At 44.7% G+C, this 24,655-nt stretch overlaps 1 long non-coding RNA gene across 1 annotated transcript in view; it reads right to left on the reverse strand.

Annotated features, from left to right (window-relative positions):
* Positions 1 to 24,655, reverse strand: part of LOC142829106 (uncharacterized) — a 46,599-nt gene that overhangs the window by 12,465 nt on the left and 9,479 nt on the right. The window contains exons 2-3 of the long non-coding RNA XR_012903392.1: positions 9,049 to 21,809; positions 1,914 to 8,686 (exon numbers count right to left, since the gene is read on the reverse strand). This is a non-coding gene — a long non-coding RNA (uncharacterized LOC142829106). The remainder of the gene's footprint in view (positions 1 to 1,913; positions 8,687 to 9,048; positions 21,810 to 24,655) is intronic.

A 24,655-nucleotide genomic window follows, 5' to 3' on the forward strand; every position in this document is an offset into this window, starting at 1 on the left:
TATGCTTCTTTCTTGTCCATGCTGTCACAGTATACTACTGGAACTGACTGCTTCTCCTGTCCTTACTTAGATGCCTAATTATGTGTAAGTGTCATGGGAGAAGCACTTGGAGGGAGGAAGGAGTAGTGGTCTTGTAGATAAATTGGTAGATAATTCTGTGTGTAGGAGACGTGGCGGAAGATGACTGTCTAAGAAGCAGGCAAGACAAGTTTTAGGCAGGCAAGAAGAGTCGCTGAGGAGAGACAAGAACAGGGAGTACAGTATGTTCATGATTGTCTTTGAAATAAAATAATTGCCTACCAATGGTTCTTATCTGCCTCTTTTGACTATCCATTCTTTAGGTGCTTATAGACTATTTGTTTTTCCTGTTACATTCCAGCTTGGCTTTCCCCTTGATATTTGTATACCCACTACCTCTTGTTTCCCATTTTTTTCCTTCTTCCCCTCCACCGCTTTCCCTTCTCCCCTCTTTTTTAGTTCTGGACATCCAACACTCTGGTCATCTGAAGAAGTGGGCTGTGCCCATGAAAGCTCATGATACCATGTTTTGTTAGTCTTTAAAGTGCTACCAGACTATTTGTTGTTTTTAAAGAAACTTAATGTGTCAGAAAGGGGGGGAACTTGTGGTGATATATTGAGAACAATGATCAAGGAAGATGATCTTAGCAGTGTTTTGAATGGAGTGGAGCTATGTAGGTCCTTTGTTGGTCAGAGAGAGAAAAGTCATTGTAATCAACATTGTATTAATTTTGATGGAATATATGAGCCTAGAGACTCAAAGGTATTAACATGACTATTCCTATATAACACTAAGACTACATCTACACTACATGCTTCTTGTGCAAGAGTTTTTGCACAAAAACTTCTTGCGCAAGAGCACATCCACATCTCAAAACACATCGCAAAAAGCCATGTGCTTTTGCACAAGAGAGCGTCCATGCTCCATGGATGCCCTTGTGCAAGAAAGTTCCAATGACTATTCACAGAACGGCCATTAGAGCACCTGTGCTTTTTCCCATAGGGGTTTCTTGAGCAAGAAACCCCTCTGGAGTGTCCACACTTGCCTTCCTGTGCAATACCTGTAGTGCTAAAAGCAGTTATGCCTCAGAAAAGGAGGTTTACCTATGGTGGAAAAAGCCCTCTGTTCTGCCATTTAACTGCCCATTTAATTGTGCAAGAGCTCATTTGAGTTGTGGATGCTCTGCAAGTTTTTGCGCAAAAACCGTGTAGTGTAGATGTACCCAAAGAGTTTTAAACAAGGTTTGGGGGTTCAAGGACAGAGACCTCAGCCCTTTTATTACCATGGCAAACACATGATTAAAATATATTGTTAGCCTTTTATTGAAGATACAGAAGACAAGGAAAAATAGTGAAAGCATTTGAACTGTGAAGTATTAAAAAAAGCGGTCATTTTAATAGTTTCCCTTGTTCCCTTTTCCTTGAGTTATAGAGATTTTGGTAAGTAAAAACAATCCCTTGCTTAATAGTCTTTAAGGTGATATTAAAATGTCCTTTTTTGGGAAAAGCAAAAACATGCTGAGATGTGCTAGAGCTGCTGTTATTGCTAATGTCCAAGTCTGCTTTCTGAATGATGAAACAAAACAAACCCACACAGAAGTGAGAGAAAAGAGCAAAGAAAGAAAATGCAGCTTCCGTTTCTGGTGTTGACTCACACTTGCAACCTCGCTGCTGGAAAAACACAGGCACAGCATGGTCTTATTAGTCACTTCAAGACCTAGCAAACTTGCAATAGCATCAGACTCTTGGTTAGGCATTATTTTTACCTGCCTCTTGTGACAGGCTCACAGCAGCATTGCAAAATGTGCATTCTTGACTGGCTAAGCTACTCTTAGTAGTCAGAAGGCAATAGGTAAAGCATAGGAAAGAGAAAAACTAAAGGGAAGGAAACGTACACATGGGTATCAGGGAAGAGAATGACAGTCTCTCGTCCCAGGTGGTTTTCTGGGATTTAGCCAGAGCTGTTGGAGTTGGTAATGTCTTTGGAGTCATCTTCCTGGCTAGGCTGGGTCAGGATATTTCTCAGATCAGGGTAATGAAGGCTCAGCGATGCCATGATGAATCCCAGGGTACTAGGAGACGGTGGAAATGGCAGTTAGGACGGTGAACAAGTGAGGTATGTTCCTCCTTGTTCTTCTGTCTTTCAGTCAACCAGCATCTGCTAATTTTCTTTTTAAAGTGTCTTTTTGAGTGACCTCAGGAGGGTGTGGTAGATTAGCCCATTCCTTCATCATTTTGGTCTATTGATTTCTGATCCCATACTTTTAATGTTCATCAGGCATGATCTTAACACAGCCCTTCTGTTAGATCAATTGGCCTTTTTGTTTGGACTATTTTAGTTACTTTATCATTAATTTATTTTTGTTTGGCACCTTTTACCATCCATTATTGTGACACTTTGTGAACTAACAGCTGAGAACCTAAATAAGGCCAACATGTGAAGGCACATTTATCATACAATCAAGGCAGGAAATGAGGCCCTGAAAGATAATTTTGCTTGCATGGACTGAAAGAAAAAATTAGAGTTTAGAAACATTAGGGAGTTAAAAAAAATAGACATGAGCATGATCTAGATTTGCTTGTTAAGGGATGACTACAAAGTTATGGGCCTCAGTGACAAGATGGATGATGGGGTTATGAAAAGTGGCAGAGAGAAGATGAAGGGAGATGAGGAGGCCTAGATGGAAAAATTAATATTGTTAGATATGTGTGTTCTATGTTAATGTATTTCCTTTCTTTATGAAGCATCAGTATTTTATTTAATTCTTCCCTTGCAGATTATGATGAGGTAAACTAAGCACAAATTTGAACAATCACACAAAGAGAGACTGGAGAAAACTGCGCAACTCTATCAAATTGAATAGATATCCAGGGGTACATCTACACTTGCCCCCTACTTTGAAGTAGGGAGGCAAATGAAGGTGACCGAAGTTGCAAATCAAGCACGGGATTTAAATATCCCATGCTGGATTAGCATAGTCGTGTCCGGTTGCCATGTTGGAAATTGACTAGCCCGAATTAACTCGCCGTGTGTAGACGTGGTACTCCAAGGGAAAACCCCGTACTTCGAATTAACTGTACTCTGGAGAAGCTTGATTTGCAGCTTCGGTCGCCTTCATTTGCTTCCCTACTTCGAATAGGGGGCATGTGTAGATGTACCCCAGCAGCTTATACCAACAGAGAAATTAGCCTATAGAATTGTCAACCAATTCATCTGCTCCTTTAGGAAAATGTTGGTTGATTTTGTGGCTGATACATACCTATATCTTGGAGACTATCATCTCCTCAAGAGATTTTTAATTTTTTTTCATCACTATGCGTAAGGAAATAAGAGGATACCTTTGGGGGGGGGGGGTTGAGGCATTTTAGTACACATTTCCAGTGGTTCTCAGTATTTAAAAAGAATGCAGGATATATAACCTCAGAATCTGTGTTCACCTATCTTGGCAGTATAGTCCTGTTGTAAATTGTCTGAACTGGGTGAATGTGTTAGGTTTGATTAAAAGTGATAAAATAGAGTGTATGATAAAATATGACACATACAACTCTCACAGGATGCTGGGGTTCAGACCCTGATAGGATGAGGCAGGACTATTCTGCTGATTCATGCTGGTTTAGTCTGCAAGATGGACCAGATGGGACTCAAAGTTCAATTCTGATGATATAAAAGGGGTCTCTTTGTGGAGGAGGGAGAGAAAGTAACCGAGGCAGGGACAGAAGGACTTCTCAGGGATAAACCTAAAACCTGGTCAAACTTATCCGCATTAGATCAAATTACTAAACAATAAGTCCACATCACCGAGCCTGTTCCAGTGCCTTTAAGGGCTGTTAAAGTCAATTTCAGTACTCCAGCTTTTCACGAGGAGTAATGCTAAATTCAAACTTGCGTTGTCAACTTTACAGTAGTGTGGATGCAATGCTGTGAAAGTTGCAGTTCTTGGCCTCTGGGAGGTGTCCCACAGTGCCTTGCAGTGACTGCCAGCCAGAACGTGCAACTCTATTGCTTTCCAGGTGAACAGGAAAAACCCTGGGAAAACTGAATTTCATTTCTTGCATGGCCAGTGTGATGAGTAGACCTCAGAGCAGGCAGTGCACCTGAGCAGCACATCTGACCATGAGTCCCCAGGGTTGCAGATGACCACCAGCATGGAGTATGCAGGAGATCCTGGATCTCCTTGCTGGGTGGGGAGAGGAATCTGTTCTCACAGAACTACAAGCCAGAAAAAGAAACGCAGATATCTATTCCAAGATTGCAATGTGCACAGAGGAGAAAGAGTTCACCAGGGATGCCCAGCAGTGCTGCATGAATATAAAGGAGATGAGGCAGTCACACCAGAAGATAAGGGAAGTAAATGGATGGTCTGGATTATCACCACAAACATTCCGCTTGAGCAGCTGCATGTGATCTTGAGAGAGGACCCAATCAGCTTCCCTAGCCAGTCCATGGATTCCTCCAAAGACATTCCTCTGCCAGCCTTGGGCAACAGGAATGGAGGACAGTGTGGATGAGGAAGAGGAGGAGGAGAGTGTTCAGAAGGCAAGCAGGGTAACCGATGTCACGAACAGCAAGGACAATCCCCTCTTTCCAGGAGGAAGCTAGGGAGGGCACTTTTGGTGAGTTCACATTTTTTATCATGCTACAAGTGGGTTAAGGCAATTGAATATGATCTGTGGTGGTCCTGTGCCTACATGGAGGCCGAGGGCCCCAGAACAGCTTGCTAACATGTCTAGAGATAGAGAGGGAATCCTCCTTGCACATCTCCATAAACCTCTCATAGAGGAACTTTCATCCTTCGCACAAGGTTTCTGGGGATGCCTGCCTTAAACTATCCTTCATGGTAAGACGCCTTTCCATGCTGAACCAGAGGTAAATAGTCTGGTGTCATTGCAGCACAAAGCTTGGCAACATAATGTGCAGGTTTCTGGCCACAATCAGTCGTCATCTGCTCCTTATCACTCTGTGGATTTGTAAAAGACTGATATTTTGCAGGGGAAGCTATTAGCTGATGACTCTGCAGTAAACCTCCTGACAGTCATTCAACTCAAGTGCTTCACAATAGAGTATGTTCATCGCCTCCTGAGATACTTCCTCATTCTGGCATACTCTGGATATACTCACCATGGTTAATATGATTGTTATAATGCTTTGATGCTCAACAGGCTCCACAATAGGTTTCATGCTTACACTGCTATGGCATCTCCATGGGTAACCAGGAAAAAAAGGGTGTGAAAGACTGTTTGCCATTGCTTTCAAATTGCAGAGGAGGAAGGAGACAAGTGCTTTAGGGGACGCTGATGACACATACCTAGAACCACCCACTACACACTTTTGGTCCCAGCGTGCATTTGGAGCATAACTCCCAGAATTCAAAGGGGTATAGGAACTGTAGGATAGTTACCCACAGTGCATTGCTCTCAAAGTTGATGGTAGCCACCATACTGGGGATGTGCTACTTAGAATTGTTTTGAATTCTTGCACAGAATGGGGACATGCACCTTTGACGTTACAAAATCAGGTGCTAAAAATAGAGCATTATCTTTCAGTGTAGAAAAGGCCTTAGAAAAATCTTGTATTAGGAGAAAGCTTTAGTTTAGGATTATTTTTTAGTCCTTGAATTAAAAACAAAGGCAAACTTCAGAAACAGGTGGATTAGAGTTGTGTGTGAGTGCTAGCTCTGCATTCCTGCCACAAAATAGGTTCAAGGTATGGGGACTTGCCCCACGCTGCCTGCTGGTCAGCGCTCCTGTTGGGGAGCAGGTTGGAGCTTAGGGGCTTGCTGCATTTCCCCGACCAGGTAAACCAAATGGGCAAGCACCCCTCTCTAGCAGGAGCTCTGGTTGGAGGGATTGGTTAGTGTTGGAGAATGCTTATTTATTTTTCAGGGACCTTGAGTACTGTTTGGCCCAGTAGCTAATCCACCACTGCTCAGGAAGGCTATGTCTAGACTGCAGGCTTCTTTCGAAAGAGCGTGTCTAGACTACAATGCGCGGATCGAAAGATCGATCCGCTATTTCGAAAAAGAGCGTCCAGACTGCTGGACGCTCTTTCGAAATTCAAAACCACCCGGAACTGCTTCTGCCAGGGCATGGGGGCAGCATTTCCTTCCGGGTGCTGCCTGCCTGCCCTTTGCAGAGACGCGTGGTTAAAGGGACACTCCTGAACACCCGTTGCTCTGCTCCTGCAGCTGCCTTTGCTGTCCCTCGAGGAATTAAGCAAGGCATTGCACTGCTGGTTTGGAGTGCTCAGCTTCCTGGGACACCCCAGCAGCTTTTTTCTTTTGAGGTTTTTCTGCTTGCAGACCCTTTTTTTTTGGCATGGAGCCAGAGCTGCCCCTGGGCAGGCGATGGCCCCACACCACCATACTGCAGCTGTTGCTGCATCTTCATGACACTGTCATGAGGCTCCTTCCCGAGCTGCTCCCAGACCAGAGGTACGAGGGGTTCCTCCGTCAGGCAGCCGCACTGCCCTTGCCTCCTAACTTTTTCATGGACGGGCGTGTTTGGAGGTTTGACACCAGCTCTGAATGGTGGGACCGGCTCGTGATGGAGATCTGGGATGACCAAGACTGGCTAGGGAACTTCCGGATGAGAAAGACCACTTTCCAGGAGCTGTGTACCTGGCTCGCCCCTGCTCTGGAACGGCAAGACACCCACCTGCGGCCCGCCATCCCCCTGGAAAAGAGGGTCGCCATTGCCCTCTGAAAGCTGGCAACCCCCGACAGCTACCGCTCCGTGGGACACCAATTTGGCGTGGGGAGATCTACTGTCGGGGCCGTCTTGATGGAGGTAAGTCATTGTCTGGGGACAGTCACAGTTTGGGGTGGGGGGAAGGGAGACTGTCAGGAAGGGCCAAGTGGAGTGGGAGTGGGAGGGAGCTCCTCCACTCACCCTGAATTGTGGGGGGAGGGGGTTCTGAGGAGGGGATTCCCGGGCTGTTTGAGAGGGAAGGTGGGTGGTGGGTTCTCCTCCTAAGACATAAGGCACCCCTTCTAACATTTTGTTGTCTGTCTCGTTCTGCAGGTGGTGAGGGCCATCAATTCGGAGCTGCTCAACAGGCTCATCTGTCTACCAGATCTGGACAGCGTCATGGCCGGCTTTGCTGCCCTCGGCTTCCCGAACTGCGGAGGAGCGCTCGATGGGACACACATTGCAATCCGTGCACCGCCCCATCGAGCAGCCCAATTCATAAACAGAAAGGGCTACTTTTCTATGGACCTCCAGGCCCTGGTCGACCATCGTGGCCAGTTTTCGGACATTTGTGTTGCGTGGTCAGGGCGGGCACACGATGCCCGCATCTTCAGAAACTCGTACCTCTACCGGAGGCTTCAGGCAGGAACATTTTTCCCCCATCGCCAGTTTGCAGTTGGGGATGTGCACATGCCGGTGTGCATAGTGGGTGATGCCGCCTATCCCCTGATGCCGTGGCTGATGAAGCCCTACACCGGCCAGCTGGATGCGAGCAAGGAGCAGTTTAATGCTCGCCTTAACCGGGCTCGCAACCAGGTCGAATGTGCGTTTGGCCGTTTAAAGGGCAGATTCCGGTGCTTGCTCACACGCCTCGACATGGAGGAGACCAACATCCCCGAGGTGGTGGCCGCGTGTTGCGTCCTCCATAACCTCGTGGAGAGGAAAGGGGATGCCTTCCTACCAGGGTGGGGGAGAGCTGCTGATGCCCAGGAGAGGCTCTTTGCCCAGCCCCGGACAGCTGCCATCCGCCAGACTTACCGGTCTGCAGTTGGCATCTGGGAGGCCCTCCGGGAGCAATTCTCCAGTGGAGGCCACTGAGACTGAGTGCACTGAGGGGCTTCTGCCTGGGGACTGGGCCCTGGCCCAATAGAAGCTTCCCTCCACAACCCATCTCCTGACCCAGTTTGGACACATCAGTTACACCAGGGTGTGTTTCAAAATAAAATGTTCTGTTTACTTATTTATAATTTTGTACATATTATCAAACAATGTTGCAAACATAACAAAATTTTTTTTCATTTTTGTTGTTGCCAAACTATATACAATAAAGAAACAGTTCGTTTAACCCTTTGTTTGTGCTTTAACTGGGGTGATGGGGGTGATTGAAACCTGGAGGGGGGCAGGGGACTGGAAACCTGGAGGGGGGAAGGGGATCAGGTTGAACGGGGCTTGGCAGATTTCCCTTTCCTGCCTGGGCCTCATGTTTGAGGTGCTCCCCGGGTGCGGGATCGGGTGGTGCACCTGTCGGTTGGCTGGCTGCTGGGGTGCTCTTGGGACGTGGAAGCCTGGGGGAGAGGAGGGCCAGGGGGAGAGAGGGGCTGGGGAACTGGGGGGGCTGGGGGAGAGGGAGGTCCAAGGGGGGAAAGGGATGCTGTTGTGGAAGGGGGGTTTGGTGGGGTGGGGTCATGGGGTGCTGGAGGAGCAGGACCAGGCACAGCAGCAGGCAAGCCGCTGGCCTCCCTCAGAGTGCTGTACAGGACCGTGCGCTGCAGGACCAGCTCGTTCATGAGCCGATCACGCCAGCGATCCTCTGCCTCCGCCCTCTGTCGCAGGATGGAATTCTGCTCCTGCACAGCCTCGACGTGCTGTCTGAGGATGTCCGCGTAGACACGCCTGTGTCTGCGGCTCCCATGTCCCCGAGATGGAGATGGAGATGGAGGTGGGGCTGGGGTGCTGCGGCCCTCTTCCACGGCTGGTCCGGCTGTGGAGGAAAAGAAGAAGACACAATCAGTCCTAAAAACTGGACTCTGTAGCACTTACAATACTAACAGGATGGTTTATTAGGGGATGAGCTTTCCTGGGCCAGACCCACTTCCTCAGATCAGAGTAACACGGCTACATTTCTATCACAATCAGTCATGTGTGCAACAGCTGTCCAAAAGGGCATGCCCTCTCCCTTGAGACAGGGGAAGCAGACATTCTGAAGGTCACACTGTGTGTGTGTGTGTGTGTGAGAGACCTGGGCATCAGCCTGAGCATGCCAGGTTTCCCTTGTGCATCACCCACTGTGCACCCACCTACCTCCCCCCCCCCCCGGGTGTGACACAACCTCACTGTACTCACCTGCTGCTTCCTCTCCTGCGCCAGATGACGCCTGGGAGGCCTCAGAGGTCTGGGTGAGGTGGTGAGGGTCGCCGTCTCCTCACTGTCCTCCTCCTCCTCTGGGACCATGTCCCCGTCTCCAGAGTGCTGTAGCTCCTGCTCTGGAGCGTCCACCACGGGGTCTGCCAGTCCGGACTGCACGAACCTCCGTGGTGTCTGTGCTTCTGCACTGCCACCCAGGATCTGGTCCAGCTCTGGGTAGTAGGGGCAGTAGTGGGGGGCTGCCCCAGACCGGGAGCTCTCCTCCCTGGCTTTGACGTAGCCCTGGCGCAGCTCTTTTACCTTTGAGCGCACCTGGTCCTGGGTGCGGGGGTAGTGGCCCTTCTGGGCCAGGGCTTCAGCCATGCGGCCATAAATTTCGGCGTTTCGCCGCCGGCTTTTGAGAGCCTGTAAGGCCTCCTCCTCTCCCCACAGCTCCAACAGGCTCTTGATCTCAGCGCCAGACCAGGATGGTGCCCGGCGCTTGGAGCCCTTGGCTGGGTCCTCAGAAGGCTCTGTGGAAGGGCCAGGACGGTCTTGGGGCTGGGACATGCTGCAGCAAGGTAGCCGTGTGCTCTGGCTCCTTGTCTGCAACAAGTGTCTGTGAGGGTGCCTGTCCCTTTAAGGAATGGCTGCAGCCAGGAACCACAGACGTGCAACCCATGCCCCAGATTGTCCACCAGGGCTTCTTCCTGGAGGCCAATTCTTTCGAAAGAAAGGGCTCCCCCCGTCCAGACTCACGTTCTTTCGACGGATCTCCCTCGAAAAAGGCGTTCTTCCTCGTAAAATTAGGTGTACAGCCGTCGAAAGAAAAGCCGCGTTCTTTCGATTTACTTTTGAAAGAACGCGGCTTGAGTCTGGACGCAGGGGAAGTTCTTTCGAAAAAAGGCTACTTTTTCCGAAAGAACCCCTGAGTCTGGACACGGCCGAAAAGTGGTGAATTTTAGATCCTAAACATGTGTGCTGTTGAGACAATGATGTGAAGACTTCTGCTATTCACAAAAATATTATCTCCTCATAGTTATATCTCTTAACAACTTAATTCTCTACTCAAGAATATTTGGGCTCAATGGGAATATTTCAGTAAGACTTTGTGTTTTCTGAAGGGACTATATTGAATTTCAAAGGCTGGAGTTCTCCCTCAAGAAGCTTCTTTTCAGGCTTATTTATCACCCTTTGATTCAATTCTGTTTGACTTTTCATTCATAATATCTTCAATTTATAAGCTAAATAAATGTCAGCTTTTGACGTGCTGTCAAAAATGTATGCCTTCCTACAAAGTAGATGATTAGTTGCAGCGAGACTGTTTCTGAATAAATATTTTAAAATAAGCTAAACAAATGCATTGCTTTGATGTCTAAACCAAAGTGATCTTAAATTCCATCTGACATGTGAAAGCTGCATCTGACTGTTTGCAAGCTTCAGTGATAATCTTAGTTCCTTTAAGTATTTGAAGGATACAAGATACAAGTTGGTATTGTTTCTCCTGGATTGCTTTTGTGCAAAACTTGTGGACTGAAACCAATATGAAAAACACTTTAACTTGTTTTATTACATGAAGGTTGAAGATAATGAAACTTCTTTATCACCCAAGAAGGGGTGAAAAACTATAATGCAATCAAATAAGAAACTTTTCAGCTATATTCCTTAGAGGAATGGAAAGTTCATATTTTTCTACTATACTGTAGCAATAATTGCATTTAATGACTTTCTATGTGGTGATGGGGGAATATTGTAGGTAAATAATTGTATCAAACTGTTCTTTAAGCAATAACTGTATTTCAGACAGCATCGCAGAGTGATACACCTGAACAACTGTTTTTCTATATTTGCCTCAGGAGGGAAATGCTTTATAGAAGCCTGCTTTTTGGTGGTGGCTTGTCCATGAGAACCAATGGATTGCTAATGTTATGTGTTGGACTCTCATGATGACATCATTTGCTATAATGTTCATGCTGGGCTCACAAAAGGTGGTGGAGAAACAGGTGGTCGAGGTCTATCGGGGGCTGTCACGGGACAAGCTCCTCCACCCAGGATTTCTCTTCGCAAGCAGCCCTCCCACATATCTATGCAGAGTCTCTACACTGTACTTTATTTACAAAGTCTTGTGCAGTTGATGACCCATCACCATAAAGCTCTTCTTAAACTTCAACTTAAATCTTAGGCCCTGGAGTGGCAGAGAGGGAAGGAAGAGAAATTTCCTCTTGGCGATACTGAGCTTATTTGCCCTCTTTTAGCCTTCCCCTCACCCACTTCAATCTCCAGCTAACAAGCTGAATCTCCTTGTTAACTGTTTAATCACCCAGTCCTCATCAATCATCTGCCAATTTGGCCCATGTGGAAGTACTTACAAAGTACACAGAGTGGTGAGCAATGTTCCATGTAAAGGGAGTGCTTGGGAGACCACCCAGGAGACATTCAGGTGCCTTCCAGCTGATTGACAGAGTGTCCACAGCTGGCAGCATGTGTTTTTAGTGGTGGCGCACATACCAGAATTTATTCTGCCCATGCATGGAAAAAATTAGAGGGAACACTGGTAATGAGCCAGCCCTAGGCTTCTCCCACTCTATCACACACCTTCCTCTTGTTTAGTTTCCTACTGGGGCCTTCTCTCTTCAGCTCTGTATCTTCTAAGGGTGTGATCTACTCCCATAAATAAAGGCTTCTTTAAATTGGTGCTCTGAGGGCATATCTACTGCCAACTGACTTGAGCTCGGGTCACAGGGCTGTGTAAACTTCTGGGCTTGGGCTGTAGCCTTTCCTATGCTATCTTTCATGGCAGACTTTGTATGAAAAATCACAATCATATATGAATAATAAACATGAGGGTTACAGGGTGCTATTTTGAAAGACAGTGTGTCACAGGTGTTGCCCTTGCTTTCTTCTCTCTGCTTCTCAATCCTTTTGCCCTTTTTCTTTACCTAATCTCATTCTTCTTCTTCATCCTTTTCATGCCTCTCTATGGCTATGTCTACACTGGCGGCTTCTTGTGCCAGAAATATGCAAATGAGGCTAAGCATGGAATATTGCTGAGCCTCATTTGCATACCTAATGACCCACCATTTTTTTCAGAAGAGGCTCTTGCGCCAGAAGGAGCATCTGCACTGCCCCTTCTTGTGCAAGAAAAACCCTCTTGCAAACTTACGAGCTTCCCATAGTGGAATCTGAGATCTGTGCCATGTCCAGACCTCAAAGACTGACTGTGTTCATTTCAATAGCCTCCTGAGGGTTTCTGTCTGCCCGCAGAGCTCAGAAAAAATTAGTGTTCATGTAGAGGAGTCCCTTTTCAGATCCCTAGGGCCTTCACACTAGTAACAAAATCCTTTCTTCTCCCATCTTTTTCTCCCCAGTGGCCTTATTGTTGGTAGTGCCCTGCCATTGCTCCCTGGGTCATTTCCTTTAAATTGGTAGATGGTTTTACTAAAGATATCAGCTTTCTTGAACTCCTGAGTGAATTCAACTCCAACTTTTAAAGTAGCAAGTTTGTGCTTCTGCATCCAAGTTATAGTGATCTCTGCAAACTCTCCAAAATAAATGAGCTCATGAATTTCCCAACTCCCTGGTTGTCTGGCGTCAACTACCTAGTGGTCTAGTCTCACAACGTTTGAGCAAAGGCCATGGGTCATGTCCTCTTTGACCATCCTGCCACTAGAAACATCTATGTACACAATTTGGCAGATACACCCATCCAATCAAAATTTTTTGCCCTCATAGTATCATTGTCCATAGCTTGTTCTTCAGTCAGAGCCATGTAAGCAGCTTGAGCTTCTCCCAAAATGTAAGGAGTCAAAGTGCCCATTCTCTCTTTTCCCAGCATCCTGAAGCTAATTTCACAAACACTGACCTTTGGGATCAGCTATTGGGCCCATTTTTGCACAGGCTTATGCTCATCACCTAGATATTACATCCTATTGATGGACTGGCCAGCTTCCTTAAGAGCTATTGTTTGCCCTGAGATTGGCAAGCAATAAATCGCTGTAGCAATTGTTCTCCTTGCTAGGAAAACAAGGACCAACTCTATACCCTGTCTTCAGAGAAGTAGCCGAGTTAGTCTGTAACTGGAAAAATTTAAAAAACAACAAATAGCCACACCTTAAAGACTAAGAAAACATGTAGATGGTATCTATACACGGTGTCTGTTGACACTCCTAGTGTTCTTTTTGTGACTCAACCATCTAGCCCCGGAATTTATCCATACTACATGGTCCTCCACACTGGTTTGTCATTTGCTCTTCTTTCTGGTCTGTTGCATACACTGAAGAAGGAAAGTCTCAGAAAAGCTCCTAAAAGCCACGGGACAAGCTCCTTCATCTGAAATTTCTCTTTGCAAGCAGTTCTCATACCTTTTACATAGATTCACCACAGTGTACTGAATTTGCAATATCTTATGCAGTTTCATGTCCAATCACTATAAGGCTTTTCCTCTATTTAAACTTATACTATAGGCACAGGAGGATGGGAAGAAAGGTCTCTCTTCTTTGAAATACTGAAGTTCTCTGCCCTTCCTTCCAGCCCTATTTTCTTCCTTCCTGTCTCCCATTTACAAGTCCCTAGCTGACAAGCTGAATACCCTTGTAAACTGGTTAATCACACACTCCTAATCCATTATCTCCCAATTTGGTCCATGTGTGGGTACACTTACCAAGTGCATAGTGGTGAGCCTGACACAGGCTGCTCCCTGCTCTTCCACAGAGACTGAAACTGATTGTATATTTTCACTGGTTTTTCATGATGGCTTGTGAATGTGGCTTCCAGAAACACCAGCCTGCTGCTACTTCAGGAAGCAAGATGTGTGGGTAAAAAAGTGAAAACATCTCAATTTCCATGTAATCAAGTTTGACAATTACAACTTGTGTGTAGAATTTTCATGTTTTGTGAAAACTTGCAAGCGACAGAAAGAGGGGGGAAAGCTTTGTCTGTTCTTGTCCATTCAGGGAAGAGAACTGAAGAAGTCATGCGAACTAGTATGTTAGCAAACATTGTATAGATATATAAGTAACAGCTGGTTTTCTTGACTCCTCATGTAATGAGTTTTTCATTCTTAGATTTGTTAACACATGGAAGGACTAATAGTTATATCAAAATTAGGAATTAAAAAAGTTACAAAAATGCCAAAGTACATTTTTTTTGTTTTACATGCTTAAAATAAGGGCTTTCTTTGTTTCATGATAGTTCATAAATCACTATCTCTGCACCAGTTCTAAGCAGTTTAATTAATAAAAAGAGGGACTGCTTTGCAGTGGCCTGTTGTAACAGGTGGCTCCACTCTAGGCTACAGAATCTGGGGGGGCTAAACCATTACTGATTACAAGATGAGCCCTACCTGAGAGAAACCAGGTGATTTCAATATAAAAAGCAGCAGGAAGCTGTAGGGAAGAGTATGATTTGAGAGAGTGACAGAGGCTGCTATGAGCAGGAAGCCTAGTAATTAGCAAGGGATGCTCAGGGGACAGAGGAAGTAGAGCTGGTAGGAGGACAAGTCTGGCTCCTGTCAAAGCCTAGCCAGCTAAAGATGGTGTGTAGGAGATAAAGCAGGGAAGGTGACTTGAAAAACTCTGTAGTCATTTTGGACCTTTGAATTCTATTTCAGTGACAGACTGTTGCAAGTATGGGAGGAGAATAAAAGGATTGAGCTTAGAAAGTCACTGGTGTGTGTATTTTTTTAAAGGCTTTAAATAAAGGGAAATAGAGTGGGGATGGTACCAGAAGCAACCTTTGCCACATTGAGGTGTTCTGGAGACAATAAGTGCCACCATGCTATGATGGTACTTTGGGTTGGTCAAGCTAATAGGTGTCCATCTCAGTTGATGCATAAAGTTGTTTATAAAAGAAAGCAAAAGTTGGATACAAACTGGATTTATTCAGACAAAGAAAGACCTTCAAAATATCTGCTGAATTCATGTTGGCATAACAAGTGGCTGAAATCATCTAGAATGGGGAGGGGATATTTATAATTGAAATAATCAATCTAATCTATTTTAGCTAACTGTAATAGGTAGAGGTTGCCACTTTGGTTGGATACTGTTGTTCTAGGGGTCACTAAAGAACAGTGGAATGTATGGCCTAGAAAGAGGAAAAAATTGCTATCATGGCAGCCACATCCATTATCCTGTGGATCTCTAGGATCCACCTTGACACAACGGGAACTTCATTGTTCTCATCCTGAAAATTGTGCTGAGCTGACTGGGTTGGAGGAAGGAAGTCAGATGACATCAGCATTTCTACCAGTTTTGGCTAAATCCTGAACAGCACCTGGAATGTGAGACTGGAGTCCCTGCAGTCATTACTTTCTGCCTTCCAGACCTTAATTCTTCCCTGTCCTCTCTTTTTGCTTTTCTAATAAGAGTCCAGATTGATAGGCCAAGACAACGTCTTTTTTCAACAGTGGCTGTGAGTTTGTTGTGAGAATAGTGGTATAACAAGACATCTGAGAAGACTGACACAAGATTGGGTTGGGGGCTCCCATCCTGGTTCTGAAATTTGCCCATCATCCCCTGTCACAACCAAACCTACCTGTCCTCTAGCTCCTGCCTAGCTCTTAAACAACCTGCTGCCCTAGGCCTGTTTCAGGTTGTAATGCCTAGAGTAGGGAGATGGGTCCAGTTCTGTGAAAGGAAACCATCTGCTGCCATGCAGCGAGTGTGGAATGGACTCACTCTCATGCCCAAGGCCCAGCCTTGTGGGACAGGGGAATTGCCACTCCAGGATGAGTGCAGAGTAGGTTCGCTCTCAATTCTGGGCCCATCTCTCTCCCAGCAGCCTCTGTAGTTGGCTCCCCCTAGAATCTTGTCAGCCCTGGCACATCTGCACCCATTTTAATTACACCACAGGCCAGAAAGGCAGCCAAAACAATGTCTTAAATGGCCCAACATTGATTGGTAAATGTTTGCCTGGTCTCGAAGTGGCCAGTAAAACCATATGCTGAATTTGTGAGGCTGCAAGGGAAACCATGTGCAAGAGAGAAAAGCTGCAGGTTTTTTCTTTTCTTTCCCCTTTTGTATGTGTTGTGTCATCTTTTGTTTTAAAGAAAGCAGGATCAGAATTGAACAGCAGGCATTCAGGATCATTTAAATTAACTTGTTAGGTTTTTTTCCTCCTAAAAAAGCCCATTTGAGGCTGCAAAACAGAGGTTTGACCTGAAATGACAGTGAAAAGAAATAAGGGACGTTTTTAAAAAGAGAGCCTTACTTAGTATTTTACATTGCAAATACCTTAACTGCGTTCCTTCTTTTTCAGTATCTCTAATAAAAATAGAGAGATTTTTAATGATGCCTGTTATAATGATCTGTAAGCCAGCCACCTTGAGACCTGTCATCTACAAAATAGTTAAGTATGTCTCAGGGATTGCATTGTATCAGTAGAGAAAGGATGTTAGCAAAACCTCTCTTTTGCTGGATCTGAGCCTCCCTCCTAACCACCACACAAGCAGTTCCTTTGTATTTTTTTTGGGGGGGGGGAGGGGAAGGAACGGAAGGTTAGCTTCTGATGAGAGGTTTCAGATGGAAGCACCAGGTTAGCCTCTTTCTTTTTTTTCTGTGGAAAGGAATTATGAGGGATTACATAAAGGTGGAATATGAAAAATGTTTCATTTTTTTTCAAAAATATTCCACAAGGTAGCAAACTAATGGAGAAAGAAATTGAGTATCTTTCCAAAGAGATAAAAATGACTAAAACTATGTTTTAAAATTTCTCCTGACACACTGGGGTATCTTATTAGGTCACTGGTTCAATCACCCCTTGCCCGTGGGGGCTATGAATCAAAATAGAGATGTCAGCCAGCATGTGAAAATAGTCTTCACAAATGGTTCTGTGTGTGCAAATTGAGCAGTTACACACAAGCAGGAACTGGTTTGTATGAGTGCCCCAACTTGCAGGTACATGTCTTTGGTTCAGTTGCCTGATCCTCTGTGCCATCTCTGGCCTCTGGCTCCTAGGCCTGACTGCCCATGTTCTGGTCTGAGCCCATTTACTTCTCCAATGGCCGTTCAAAGGCCTGAATGAAATATGTGAATGGTCTTAGTCCAACTCCAAGGATTAGATTCCCATATTTGAGAAACCATGACAATCATAAACATCCTTAATGGCAGATCCAGCCAAAGACTGAATGAACATGGAGACTGTGACTCTACAGGGGATCACACCATGTCAAAACTGAGGTATAGGGAAGTGTGAGAAAATCTTTGTTACTGATGGCCTTGCTGTGTCTGTTTTGTAGAAGCACAGAGGCTGCATTTAGACTGGCATGATTTTGCTGTTAAAAGTATTTGTGCAAAAGAGCATCTACACTGGCACGGATGCTTGCGCAAGAGGGCTTATCCCTGAGAGGGAGCGTTGGAGTATTTGCGCAAGAAGCACCGATTTTGTATAGTACAAAGTCAGTGTTCTTGTGCAAATACTCACGGCCAGTGTAGACAGGCGGCAAGTTTTTGCGCAAAAGTGGCTGCTTTTGTGCAAAATCTTGCCAGTCTAGACGCACCCAGAGGACTTTATGTCCTTATGGCTGCAATTCCAGCTTCTTAGATGGTGTATACATTTCCCTGCAGAGCTGGATGAGGTGAGTGGTTTGCATAAACGTGCTGTTTATGTGATGGGGATATTTATCTGAATCAGCCGTAGGGGGACCAGAATACCTGGTCAAAAAGGAACCCTGGTGGCTCTGGTTAGTACTGCTGACTGGGTCAGTAGCACTGCAGGGTTAAGATAAGCTAGTCTCCACCTGCCCTTGCACCATGCTGCTCCCCAGAAGTGGCTAGCAGTTCTGGCTCCTGTGAAGGAGGGCAGGAACACTGGGCTCCATGTGCTGACCCTGCCCTGAGCACCAGTTCTGGCCAATGGAAGCTGGGTGGCAGTGCTTGTTGGTGAGAGCACTATGTGGAGCAGTGATGGCAACCAAGGTTAGTGAGTGGTCTGTAGGATTGAAATTAGACATATGCACTAATCATGACCCCAAGAATAAGATTAAATACATGGCACTTTATTCTTTATCATGCCTTTTTAAACACAGCAGTTATGTATACACTGGCGGCTTCTTGCACAAGAACATCTTGCACAAGGGTTCTTGCGCAAGAAGTCTTGCACAAGAAAACGTCCACACTGCCATGTGGGAGCTGTGCTTTTGCGCAAGAGCGCCCCTGGCAGTGCAGACGCTCTCTTGTGCAAGAAAGCTCTGATGGCCATTTTAGCCATAGGGCTTTCTTGCACAAGAAATTCATGTTGCCTGTCTACACTGGTCTCTTGTGCAAGAAGAGTTGCGCAAAAGGGCTTATTCCTGAGTGGGAGCGAGAGAGTTCTGGCACAAGAAGCCCTGATTTCATACATTAGAACATCAATTTACTTGTGCAAGAACTCGCGGCCAGTGTAGACAGGCAGCAAGTTTTGGCGCAAAAGCAGCCGCTATTGCGCAAGATCGCACCAATGTAGACACAGCCAAAGTGATCCATTATTAGGGGCAAATTAAAACGCCAGCAAAAGTCACATAAAGAAGCAGAGAACGCACATGGCTCTCACAATGCTACGTGTACCCCACGCCTGCCCTTGCTTTAAATGTGTGTCACTTCTCATTTTGCCAGGGGTTGCTCTATTCTCCCCTCTGCTGCAGGCTCTGGGAGGAAGGAGGAGGACGAGTGGGAACTGGGTATGAATCAGCTCATTCGCAGCTTTCTGGGAGGGCAGGGGAGGAGTGCAGGGCCCCCAGCATGAGATTGGTGGGGATGGAGGGGCAATGGGGATGCACCCTTCATATAGAAACACAATGGGCTTCATGTAGCCTGTAAGCCACAGGTTGCCCACCACTGCTATGGAGCCTCCTGACTCTTCCCTCTTCCCTGCTTAATTGATGGACCTGCCATCTCCTTACAGGGAGCAGCATGGAACCAGGTCAGGCAGGTAGCTTGCTTTAGCCTTGCTGTAATGCTGACTGGGAGCTTCCCACAATAAACCTGTTGCCCAACCTTCTGCCCCCTAAACTCTTTCCTGTACCCCAAACTTTTTATCCCCAGCCCAGACACAAAGCCTGCAACCCTACCCTAGAGCCCTCACCCCTCCTGCACTGAATACCCCACATGAACCTGTAACCCCTCCCACACTTCAAATTCCTTGGCCCAAGCTTTCACCCTTCCTGCACCCCAATCCCATTATTCCTATCTTACCCCAGAGTTCCCTCCTGCACCCCTCATTTTGTCTCCACCCCTGAGCCTGCAACCTCAGTTAGAGCCCTCACCCCCACCTGCACCCAACCCCCTGTTCCAGCCTAGTGAAAGTGAGTGAGGATGGGGTAGAGTGAGCCAGTAAGGGAGAGGGAATGTGATGAGTGGAAAAGGGCCTCAGGAAAAGCGTGGATAAGGGGTGTGGCCGCAGGGAAGTGGCAGGGCTATGATATTCAATTTTGTGCAGTTAGAAAGCCAGCCAAGCATGTGGGGAGACAAAACCTGAGAATACAGTGGAAGAGAAAACAGTGCTTTCCCGATGCCAACTGAAGCCCCAGTGCATGAGATTTAAAAACATAAGACACAACGTGGGAAGGACTATACCTTTATCCGTGTGTGTCCAACAACATTCTAGCACGTCCTTGAACCTCATTGGGGCTCGTAGGCAGTATTTTAAATGAAATATTAATAATTTGTGAACTTTTGGGCAGGGACTGTTCCCCCACCCCCGCCAGGGTCTAATGCAATAGGACTATTATATCTAGGTAGTCCCGCAATATAGTCCTGTGATGTGTCTAGTAGACTCACCAATAGCAGCGGTGTGGAATCCTAAAAATAATCTAACATACATTTCTTACCAACCACCTTAATACAAAAACAACCTATTCTACTGTGCAGAGGTTCATCATAGAGCCATAAGAATGGCTATACTGGGTCAGACCAAAGGTCCATCTACCCAAGTATCTTATCTGCTGACAGTGGCCAATACTAGATGCCCCAGATGGTGTAAGCAGAACAGGTAATCCTCATGTGATCCTTCTCCTGTGATCCATTTCCAGCCTCTGACAAACAGAGGCTAGAGATACTATTCCATCCTGGCTAATAGGTCCATCAATGGCTGACTTCCATGAATTTATCCAGTTCTTTTTGAACCCTGTTGAAGTCCTGGTCTTAACAACATATGCCATAATATAAATGATGAGTAAACATTTCCCATATAAAACTGTTTGTATATTAAAAAAGAGGAGATTGCAAAATAATTATTTGAGTAGATTGAACTTTTTTTTGGTCATAGTGGATCAAATTGTTTTAATCCTGTTGGAGCATGAATTTGCTACTCTTTGCATGGGTTATTGGTTTTTAATGATGAAATCTCTTAAATATAATGCTTGCTTTTGGATTTCAAATAATATCACTATAATGGTTAATTATATAATTATATAATTTTAAATGCACTTTACTTTCAACATTTTAATATAAAACTATATAACAGTGTCACAGATTGTTTAATGTGTTCTTCAGACTTGCTAGTTTTCTTCATATGCAGTATGCCATTCAATGCATTTGACCTTCTTATTCCAGTATTTCCAGTATTTGAGGATCTAGCCTGTTTTTATTTTAACTTTTTCAAGTGAAAGGTTAGATTTGTGACATGATCATGGGAGTCCAAGAGCTCATTTTATGCCAATGCCCTAATTGGGTCCTGATTATGTATGCAAATTGGGGAAGTCTATACAGAGGGTCAATTAAGTATCTTTGAGCATGCATTGTCCTATAATTTATGCCTACGAGGACTAAATACAAGGTAGGAGTAAATGAAGGACTAAGTACAAGGTCAAATAAAGGTTCTTAAATCTGAGTAACTTTTTTTGTACACTGTTGCCAACTTTTTAAAATGGAGCTCTATTAGTTTAATATAAATACCAGAAAGGTGGTCATAGCATAGTGTATTATTTGATAATTAATTTATGAACAAGTGTAAACAGAAGCTACAATTTTTTTTCAGAACTCAGATGCAACTAGAAAACAATAATACTTAAAATATACAGATTTCTTAATTGGTCTTTTAGGCCCTGGGCCTGCATTATGACCCATACAGATCATCTGAGCAGATCACAATGCAGGATCTAGGCCTTTAGCTAGAAGCTCTTTAAGGCTGGGTCTGTCATTTAAGATGTTGTTTAATGCATTCCACTATGAGGTTATGAACTGGTCAAAGTCTCTAGGCACGATCACTAAAAAAATAATAATAGTGATAATTAATTAGTCTTTGAACTGAGTTGGAAAAGGCAGACAGTAAACACCAACATATGTTTTTTGGGACAGATTGTCCTTTTGTTGTGTTTCTGTATAGCACATAAAAAAGAAAATATTTAAATCTAAACCTACGACCCTATTACATTGGGCAATATCTAGATTAAGGATTTTTTTTCTCATCCCACTGGATATTGCAGTTCATAGTACACAGGTTTCACCCTTGAAACCTAGGATAGTCTCTTCTGTTGGAATCTTTAGTCTTCTGAGTGTCCTTGTGGCCTGCAGCATATGTGAGGGATGGAAAGAGGCCAAGTATGGGCTCCCATGTTGTGTTTTATACCCTTAGTCCACATGGTTGGAAAACACAAGTCCAGTCATGTCTGCTGGGCTTTGCTGAGTCACATGGAAAAGCAATAACTCAGTGTGGCTCCTGTAAGTGTGTCGTTGAGTTGGAAGGCTACTGCTAGACAATGGCTGGTGATGTCTGTTCAGCACCCACCCGGGTTTTGATTACCTCTTGTGCTTTCACTGGACAGCTTCCCAAACTTGCAGCATATTTTACTGAAAACAATAAACACAAGTCTTATAATTTCATATGCATTGAGGCTATACATATTTAGATTAGCTTTCAGCAGATCATAATCTTTGCTCTTCCTCCTGATGCCTCATATAGCATGCTTTATATGCAATCTCTCAATTTTATATAAATGAGGAATATGTAGATTACAGGGTTGCTCTCTGAGGCTATGTCTACATTGGCAATTGCTTTTGCGCAAAATCTTGCCACTTGTCTACACTGGCTGCGAGTACTTGCGCAAGAACACTGACGTTCTAATGTATAACATCAGTGCTTCTTGCACAAATACTCTGATGCTCCTGCTCAGGGATAAGCCCTCTTGCGCAACTGTTCTTATGCAAGAGGCCAGTATAGACAGGAAACGTTAATTTCTTGTGCAAGAAAGCCCGATGGCTAAAATGGCCATCAGAGCTTTCTTGCGCAAGAGAGCATCTACACTGGCACGGATGCTTTTGCACAAAAGCAAATCTTTTGTGCAAAGGCACATGCCAGTATAGACGCTCTCTTGCGCAGATACTTTTAACGGAAAAACTTTTCCGTTGAAAGTATTTGTACAAAATCATGCCAGTCTAGATGCAGCCTGAAGATATAGCATGTCACACCTCTCCTAAGATATTTTCAGTGTTCTATATTTAGCAGAATTCTGACATTGTGTTACCAGTATTCTTGTAGGAACTAAACTTAAGTCTGAAATAAGTATCATGATGGTTGTTAGTGTTTAAATGATACTATGATTTGGAATACAGTAGACTATAGAGAATAAATGGGCCTCTTCAGCTCAGCAATTGCCAAAGGGAACCATGTATTTCAAATTGTTGTGCTGGCAAAAACCCAAGAGCAGTTTAGAGCAGGAGATTACTAACTCTAAATCATGGAAGGATGTTAAAAATTAATGGTAATATAGATGCAAAAGGTTCTAAGAAAACGTGTTTTCTTGCTGTTTTGAAAATAACTTAAATATCTACTATATTTTACAAAAATAAAACAAATGACCTCAATGCTCATAACATTCACGTAATGGCTCATATGCAACCAGGTAACCCTATACTATGTTATCTTGGTGTTATTTTGAGAGCTGGTCAGGCTTTTTTTTTTGTTTGGCTCTATCAGAAAATGTAAGTTTGTTAAAAATCAAACTTTTCATAGATGCACTTCATTTTTACTGAAATTTTAATTGTGAAGATTTCTTAGGTCCAGGATGGAATGTTGAGAGAATAACACACCCAGAATAATCCATATGAGTGGCCAAGCCACATGTATGTGGGAGATCCAGATTAGGCAGGAGAGGGATTGGGAACGAGCTGTCTCTCATTCAACCAGAGTGCTATAACTACCAGGCTATTGACTGTTCTGCAGTGGCTTGCTCCTCTTCCCCTATTTTAATGAAAAATGTTGAGCAGTCTCATTTTCTTCCACATTTAAATTATAACACATGTTGAAACATGGAAATATTCTGTGGAAAAATAATTATCTTTTTTGGGTCATCCCTAGTTATTATGAACAGGGCTCTTTTCTCATTTTTGTTCTTAACAGTGTACCACAGATCATTGTAGTGGATAGTAGGTCACAACTCATCTTCTTGTTTGGCCAGCATATTCTGTGCTGACAACTTATCACAGTAGAGCGAGAATCTTTAAACCTTGAGAGAGAAGACCTGTCAACTTCAAGCAAGTGGAATGTGAGAGGTGGGTGAAAACCTGGGAAGCAGTGATCATGAGATGTTAGACTTCAGGATCCTGACCAAAGGAGAGTAGCAAAATACACACCCCGGACTTCAGAAAGGCAGACTTTGACTCCCTCAGAGAACTGATGGGCAGGATTCCCTGGGATGCTTACATGAAGGGGAAAGGAGTCCAGGAGAGCTGGCAGTATTTTAAAGAAGCCCTATTAAAGGCACAGGAAGAAACCATCCCATCAGCGTAGCAAGAAAAGCAAATATGGTAGGCGACCAGATTGGCTTACCAGGGACATACCAAACTGGGTGGGGTTGCGACTTCTTTGGAGGATAGGGACATAATTCAAAATGACCTTAGCAAGTTAGAGAAATGGTCAGAGGTAAACAGGATGAGGTTTAATAAAGAGAAATGCAAAGTGCTCCACTTAGGAAGGAACAATCAGTTCCATACATACAAGATGGGAAGCGACTGTCTAGGAAGGAGCATGGCAGAAAGGGATCTAGGGGTCATAGTGGACCACAAGTTGAATATGAGTCAACAGTGTGATGCTGTTGCCAAAAAAGCAAATATGATTCTAGGTTGTATCAACAGGTGTGTTGTAAGCAAAACTCGTGAAGTCATTCTGCCGCTCTACTCTGCACTAGTTAGGCCTCAGCTGGAGTACTGTGTCCAGTTCTGGGCGCCACATTTCAAGAAAGATGTGGAGAAATTGGAAAGGGTACAGAGAAGAGCGACAAGAATGATTAAAGGTCTAGAGAACATGACCTATGAAGCCAGGCTTCATGAACTGGGCTTGTTTAGTTTGGAAAAAAGAAGATTAAGGGGGGACATGATAGCGGTTTTCAAATATCTAAAAGGGTGTCACAAGGAGGAAGGAGAAAATTTGTTCCTCTTGGTTTCTGAGGACAGGACAAGGAGTAATGGGCTTAAAGTGCAGCAAGGGAGGTTTAGATTGGACATTAGGAAAAAATTCCTAACTGTCAGGGTGGTCAAATATTGGAATAAATTGCCAAGGGAGGTGGTGGAATCTCCCTCTCTGGAGATATTTAAGAACAGGTTAGATAGACATCTGTCAGGGATGGTGTAGGTGGAGCTTGGTCCTGCCTTGAGGGTGGGGGGCTGGACTTGATGACCTCTTGAGGTCCCTTCCAGTC

The sequence above is a fragment of the Pelodiscus sinensis genome, chromosome 4, assembly GCF_049634645.1.
Source record: "Pelodiscus sinensis isolate JC-2024 chromosome 4, ASM4963464v1, whole genome shotgun sequence".
NCBI lineage: Eukaryota > Metazoa > Chordata > Testudines > Trionychidae > Pelodiscus > Pelodiscus sinensis.